An 8,273-nucleotide genomic window follows, 5' to 3' on the forward strand; every position below is an offset into this window, starting at 1 on the left:
GTACAAGAATATAACTACTATAATACTGCTCCCTATGTACAAGAATATAACTACTATAATACTGCCCCCTATGTACAAGAATATAACTACTATAATACTGCCCCCTATGTAAAGGAATATAACTACTATAATACTGCCCCCTATGTACAAGAATATAACTACTATAATACTGCCCCCTATGTACAAGAATATAACTACTATAATACTGCCCCTTATGTACAAGAATATAACTACTATAATACTGCCTCCTATGTACAGGAATATAACTACTATAATACTGCTCTGTATGTACAAGAATATAACTACTATAATACTGCCCCTATGTACAGGAAAATAACTACTATAATACTGCTCTCTATGTACAGGAATATAACTACTATAATACTGCCCCTATGTACAGGAATATAACTACTATAATACTGCCCCCTATGTACAAGAATATAACTACTATAATACTGCCTCCTATGTACAGGAATATAACTACTATAATACTGCCCCCTATGTACAGGAATATTACTACTATAATACTGTCCCCTATGTACAAGAATATAACTACTATAATACTGCCCCCTATGTACAAGAATATAACTACTATAATACTGCCCCCTATGTACAAGAATATAACTACTATAATACTGCTCCCTATGTACAGGGATATAACTACTATAATACTGCCCCCTATAGACAGGAATTTAACTACTATAATACTGCCCCCTATGTACAGGAATATAACTACTATAATACTGCCCCCTATGTACAAGAATATAACTACTATAATACTGCCCCTATGTACAGGAATATAACTAATATAATACTGACCCTATGTACAGGAATATAACTACTATAATACTGCCCCCTATGTACAGGAATATAACTACTATAATACTGCCCCCTATGTACAAGAATATAACTACTATAATACTGCTCCCTATGTACAAGAATATAACTACTATAATACTGCCCCCTATGTACAAGAATATAACTACTATAATACTGCCCCCTATGTACAAGAATATAACTACTATAATACTGCCCCCTATGTACAGGAATATAACTACTATAATACTGCCCCCTATGTACTGGAATATAACTGCTATAATACTGCCCCCTATGTACAAGAATATATCTACTATAATACTGCCCCCTATGTACAGGAATATAACTACTATAATACTGCCCATATGTATAGGAATATAACTACTATAATACTGCCCCCTATGTACTGGAATATAACTACTATAATACTGCCCCTATGTACAGGAATATAACTACTATAATACTGCCCCCTATGTACAAGAATATAACTACTATAATACTGCTTCCTATGTACAGGAATATAACTACTATAATACTGCCCCCTATGTACAGGAATATAACTACTATAATACTGCCCTCTATGTACAAGAATATAACTACTATAATACTGCCCCCTATGTACAAGAATATAACTACTATAATACTGCCCCCTATGTACAGGAATATAACTACTATAATACTGCCCTCTATGTACAAGAATATAACTACTATAATACTGCCCCCTATGTACAAGAATATAACTACTATAATACTGCCCCCTATGTACAAGAGTATAACTACTATAATACTGCTCCAGTATCTGGGTGCTCAGCAGGTCCTGTAGGTGCTGTTGCTCTCACTCCCTTTCTCATCAGTGAAGTTTCTGTCCTGGGGATTATAAGGAGGACCCCCGGGCAGTGAGCGCCCACCCTGCTGTCAGTCTCCATGAATACTCATAGTGAGGGTCTTGTTCGCTGTAGTGTGGGCTCCACATTCCGCTCTGTGTTGCTTAGTGATATATGGGGATTCCTAATGTGTTTTCTCAGTCTCTTCTCTAGAGACTGATGTTACTACATAATTGACTGGAGGTGAGTGATTGTACCTCAGAGCAGTCGCTCAATTCATTACTGGGGGTAGTGCTGGTAAGATAACAGACCTATCATTGCATATGGGATGGTATCTCCCCCAGGGGATTCACTAAATCAATGACTAGCAGTGGGGTGAGACAAAATTTTGGAAAATATTGAGGATAATCTTATTTTTAGAATTCCCCTTTAATATAGATCAAGAGAAATCCTAAAGAGTATCTTTAACTCCGGAAGACCTGTCCTGTATGACACAGAATCCCATTGATATGAATGGACATTGTGTAATACCTCATTTCACCTGCGGGGGAGCTGCAGGGAATCTGAACACTTACTGGCAGATTTCTATAGAGACTACAGGTGGCAGCTGGGGCCAAACAGGAGGAGATTTTGTGATCTTCCATTGTGAAGGGATGTTCATCCCATGTCATTGTATAACCCACTTTCCTTCATCATTGTATACTTGTCACATTTTCTATGTTCATTCTCCTGTCTCCTGTACTAGTCTCTATACACTATAAATAATACTGTATATACAAATAGAGAGGTATACAATGATACCTACACGGACTGGTGTACTAATAGTATATAATAGTCTTCTCTCTATTACATATCTCAGTACACCAGTCTGTGTATAGTATCAATGTATATTCTCTATGTGTTCCATGTCACTGTATGCACATTCACTATTCACTGCATTGTAGCCCTGCCCACTAATACCATTACATACTGGTCAATGTATCCCGTGCCATTATATACTAGACTGCTTCTCCCCCATCATTGTGCTCCTGCCCTATATCACTGTATGTAAAAGAGTCCCCTTATCCTATATCATTATATACCTGTTCACTTATCATATATCATTATATACCTGTCCACTTATTCTATATCACTGTATACCTGTCCACTTATCCTATATCATTATATACCTGTCCACTTATCCTATATCATTATATACCTGTCCACTTATCCTATATCATTATATACCTGTTCACTTATCATATATCATTATATACCTGTCCACTTATCCTATATCATTATATACCTGTTCACTTATCATATATCATTATATACCTGTCCACTTATCCTATATCATTATATACCTGTTCACTTATCATATATCATTATATACCTGTCCACTTATTCTATATCACTATATACCTGTCTACTTATCCTATATCATTATATACCTGTCCACTTATTCTATATCACTGTATACCTGTCCACTTATCCTATATCATTATATACCTGTCCACTTATCCTATATCAATGTATACCTGTCCACTTATCCTATATCATTATATACCTGTCCACTTATCCTATATCATTATATACCTGTCCACTTATCCTATATCATTATATACCTGTTCACTTATCATATATCATTATATACCTGTCCACTTATCCTATATCATTATATACCTGTTCACTTATCATATATCATTATATACCTGTCCACTTATTCTATATCACTATATACCTGTCTACTTATCCTATATCATTATATACCTGTCCACTTATTCTATATCACTGTATACCTGTCCACTTATCCTATATCATTATATACCTGTCCACTTATCCTATATCATTATATACCTGTCCAATTATCCTATATCAATGTATACCTGTCCACTTATCCTATATCATTATATACATGTCCCCTTATCCTATAGCATTATATACCTGTCCACTTATTCTATATCACTGTATACCTGTCCACTTATCCTATATCATTATATACCTGTCCACTTATCCTATATCATTATATACATGTCCCCTTATCCTATATCATTATATACCTGTCCACTTATCCTATATCATTATATACCTGTCCACTTATCCTATATCAATGTATACCTGTCCACTTATCCTATATCATTATATACATGTCCCCTTATCCTATAGCATTATATACCTGTCCACTTATTCTATATCACTGTATACCTGTCCACTTATCCTATATCATTATATACCTGTCCACTTATTCTATATCACTGTATACCTGTCCACTTATCCTATATCATTATATACCTGTCCACTTATCCTATATCATTATATACCTGTCCACTTATCCTATATCAATGTATACCTGTCCACTTATCCTATATCATTATATACATGTCCCCTTATCCTATAGCATTATATACCTGTCCACTTATTCTATATCACTGTATACCTGTCCACTTATCCTATATCATTGAATACTGTCAATTTATCCAATGTCATTGAATAACTGTCCATTTATCCATTGTCATTGTTTAGCTGTCCAGTTATCCTGTTTCATTATATACTTGTCCACTTATCCCATGACTTTGTATACCAGTCCATTTATCCATTGACTTTCCATGCTGCTCCACTTATTATGTGTCAGTCACTATGACACTGTAATCATTTATCAATGGGAAACCTCTTGACCACTCATAGCAGGACAATGTGGACCCCATCACATGGCAGCTCATCCCTCAGGACCTCACACTTATAACACTAACCCATCAATTCCCATGTGTCACACACCCGGGCATGGTTCCCCATGTGTAGAAGACTCCTCCTCCAGGAATATTGGGAATTGTAAACCCAGTATAGTATCATGTATCCACTGGCTTTCAGTCCCCTTTATGTGTCGCCCCATTATAATATGAGCAACAGATCCTCCAAGTATCTGATGTCCCCCATCTCCCTTACAGGAAGAATCTGGAAGCATCTCCTTATCTGCGAGGCTGTTTCATGATGGTTGCTGCCCTCTTGGCTGTATAATTTATGTCTACAGATATTTCCATAAAGCTGAATACAATCAGAGTCTCATATCCCTGCTTTCAAGAGTCTCCATAAACCACCAAAAATATCCATGACCGGATTATGTGGAAGAGTCAAGCAAGAGAGAAGCTCTGCCTGGGAGCTGCATGGAGCAAGATTAGTGATCAAAGCCCCCTCCATCTAAATCAGGCCAAGGAGACCCCCAAACTGTCCAGTTCTGAAATGTTAATGGAACAAATCCAGAATGATCACAGGACCCAGAATACATGACTGCAACAAGTCCATACACCCACAGATCCTAATACATGGAATGACTCAGTGACTGGGCTCATTTTACATTAATTGCAAAATATGGCAAGGATATTACTAGCAAACATTACTCCACACATGATACATTATACCAGGCTGCATCCAATCCATGCAGTGAATTCCTGGATACAACCAGCATCATTCTATACATGGATACATTGGATATATATCAAGCCAGACCCTACATGTTCTGGGAAGACTTGGTGCACGGCGATGATACATCCAGGAAACATCATTTCATATATGATACATTATAACAAGCCAGAATCCACACAGCCATGAAATATCTGGTGCAAGTCAATGATACAACCAACACACATCATTCCATATATTATACATTGCATCAAGCCCAATCCAACACATGGATGCAAGATCTGATACAAGGCATTGATACCAGCAGAACACATCACTGCATACATGATACATTGTATCAAGCCTGATCCAACACATATATGGAAGTGGTGCAAGGAAATGATACAACCATGAAACATTCTTCCATATATGATACTGTGTATCAAGACAAATCCAACACATATATGAACGATCTGGTGCAAGGCAATGACAGACCCCTCCATACATCATAAATTGTACCAAGCCAGATCTAACACAACCATGGACGATGTGGTGCAAGGCAATGTTACAATCAGGAAATCTCATTACATACATTATTATTATTATTATTATTATTATGATACATTGTATCAAGTCAGTTCCAACTCAAGCAAAGGAGACCGGGTGCACAGCAATGAGAGTCAGGGATATCACACGAGTCCCTGGTCAGGAATCACCAGAGCCTCTCCAAGAAGCTGCAGATTGCCAGGTCCCTGCTCTGACTCTCAGGACCTCTTCTAATATGGCTGTTTTAATAACCTGGTGTGAAGATCATCTGCCCCAGTAATGAAAAGATGTTCAGATCAGAGGCAAAAACTTATGAGCTCTGGAGCTGCTGTCATTTCCAGCTCATCCTGCTGCCTCCTTCCTTGGCTAAAATCAGTATTTTGCACAGATTGCTTGGCTCTACACCATAGGATGAGCCCTGCAATGCAAGACAATCTTAGGAGACATCTTTAAGAAGAAACCGATGAAATAATGGGAAAGGCAGATTATCTCCCCCATTCTGTCCAACACTCAATGGATGAAAATGGAATTGCAAATTGGAAGCATTTTCTGTGACATGTGTCTGCAGCCCCAGCTTTGCAGGTCTTAGGTAGAGCTGAGAAGATCCAGCACATCTCATGTATTTCTACATAAATCATCTTTTCCTATAATAATACAATGGAACCTGCTGCGCATATATCACTGTTTCTAGCAAGGATAGCAATTAAGGCAAGGGAGATAGCCCAGTGCAAATCCATCTCCCTATGCAAACCTATTCCAGAGGACACAGTCTACTTAATTACATGCTGTCAAAGGCTCTGAAGACAGGATTCTGCATCCCATGAGCTCCTCTATGGAAGCTTCATGAGACATCACCTGCAGAACTAACACCCTCAAGGTCCAGCATAGCAACATGGCACTAGGCACCAGATAGAGTAACTTGGCCACCATCTATACAGTGCAGCCCAAAGTACTGCTGTACCAGGGAGGTTCCCTACATCTGATGTGTAATTCATTCCTATCAGGCAACAACCCAACATACTGAAGATCCTACTATACGGTCTGAAGCCAAATTAGCTCCATCTCTTATTCTGGTCACATATTTAGACAGATGATGCATTAGAGAGATGGATATTCAGGATTTGGCTTTGGTCATCATGGGATGCATAAGGGGTTGAAGGTGCCCAGTGCAGAAGGTGGATGGAAGGGGAAATAAGATAAAGTTTTATGTAAGATATTAAATTAGTGACCTATAAGATGGGCTACCCCCCTCCCCCAGAGCTCTGATTTTAGGACCACTCCAGGATCCTTACTCTCTTCAGTTCCAGGGCTCCGCATGCTGATCCTATAGCAATGCATAAATATTCACACCCCTATCCATAGCATATATTCCGCTAAATGTCTTTTCCCCTTCAGGCTTTGCAGAATGACATGCAATTTCCCCTACACATCCCATCCACCTCCCCCACCAGCGGTCCATGACTGCAATCAGAAGGAATACCTTTCCCCTACCTTATATGTGCTGCCCTGTCATCACACTCTCATCCTCTTGTTGCATGAAATGACTCCTTCTTCCCTTATTCCAGGCTGCTTTTTACACCCTTGTCCTGGTACAAGTAGGTCCTCTAAAGCCAAGTGCAATAGCTGGGCATCTCCTGGTAAGAAAAATCCTCAGCAGTTTGTGTCCAGTGGAAGCAGAGCATCAGCCTGAGCCTCAGCAGCAGCAGCAGCCCCTCAGTCACACAGCAGCATCAGCACCAGCAGCAGAGGCAGAGAGCTCTGCAGGCCACATCTCTCACAGCTTATACTGTACATCACTACCGCATTCCTCCTAATAGGAGGCCCCTGCAAGGAGAAGCTTCTCTGCTGTGCAGCCAAAAGACAGGAGTGATCCCCTGGGGAGGGGTCTTGGCATCTAGCAGATACAAGGGCAGCCTGGCAGCCTTCTTTGTAACTAAGGGCAAGTAAATCCAGCTGGCCCAGATAATACAGCATAAGAGGCTCTCACCATATAATGGGAAGGGCTTCTTAACCCTTTGCTGCACACTTACTTGAGACAGAAGAAGATTTCATATCCTGCTGCAGTATATCTGTGCAGCTGTCAATCAATACCTGTGTAATGTGCTGCTGCTGAGTAATTCCCTGCTACCACTGCTGTGTAATGTGTTGCTGAGTATATGTGCTGCTACTGCTGCTGTGTAATGCACTGCTGCTGAATAATGTGCTGCTACTGCTGCTTAATAATGTGCTGCTACTGCTGATAAGTAATGTACTGCTGCTGCATAATGTGCTGTTACTTTCTGCTGTATAATGTGCTGCTGCTGAGTAATGTGCCTCTACTTCTGCTGTGTCCTTTGCTGCTGCTGAGTAATGTGCTGCTTCTGAATAATGTGCTGCTACTGCTGCTGTGTAATGTGCTGCTGCTGAATAAAGTGTTGCTACCTGTTGCTGTGTACTGTGCTGCTGATTAATGTGCTGCTACTGCTGATGAGTAATGTACTGCTGCTGCGTAATGTGCTGCTACTGCTGCTGTGTACTGTGCTGCTGAGTAATGTGCTTCTACTACTGCTGAATAATGGGGCACATTTACTTACCTGTCCGAAAGTGCATTGTCCGTGTATAATGCGCTGTGCGTCGATCCACTAAGATCGTGCGCCCAATATCCTGCATGTGTCGCTTCACCGCTCAGGTCCCCGGAGTTCGCCTTCTTCTTCCTGGTGCATGTAAGTGCAT

The 8,273-nt window shown here is 39.8% G+C and overlaps 1 protein-coding gene across 11 annotated transcripts in view; it reads right to left on the reverse strand.

Moving 5' to 3' along the window:
- Nucleotides 1-7,459, reverse strand: part of DAB1 (DAB adaptor protein 1) — a 507,503-nt gene extending 500,044 nt beyond the window's left edge. For 2 of the 11 annotated variants that reach the window (XM_072128815.1, XM_072128821.1), the window contains exon 1: nt 7,053-7,456. The gene's annotated coding sequence lies outside the window, so the exon portion shown is untranslated. Of the gene's footprint in view, nt 1-7,052 lie in introns of all 11 variants that reach the window. The other 9 variants (XM_072128824.1, XM_072128822.1, XM_072128817.1 and 6 more) reach the window with 8 other exon arrangements.
- Between the last annotated feature and the right edge of the window lie 814 nt (nt 7,460-8,273).

Source organism: Engystomops pustulosus, chromosome 10 (assembly GCF_040894005.1).
Source record: "Engystomops pustulosus chromosome 10, aEngPut4.maternal, whole genome shotgun sequence".
NCBI lineage: Eukaryota > Metazoa > Chordata > Amphibia > Anura > Leptodactylidae > Engystomops > Engystomops pustulosus.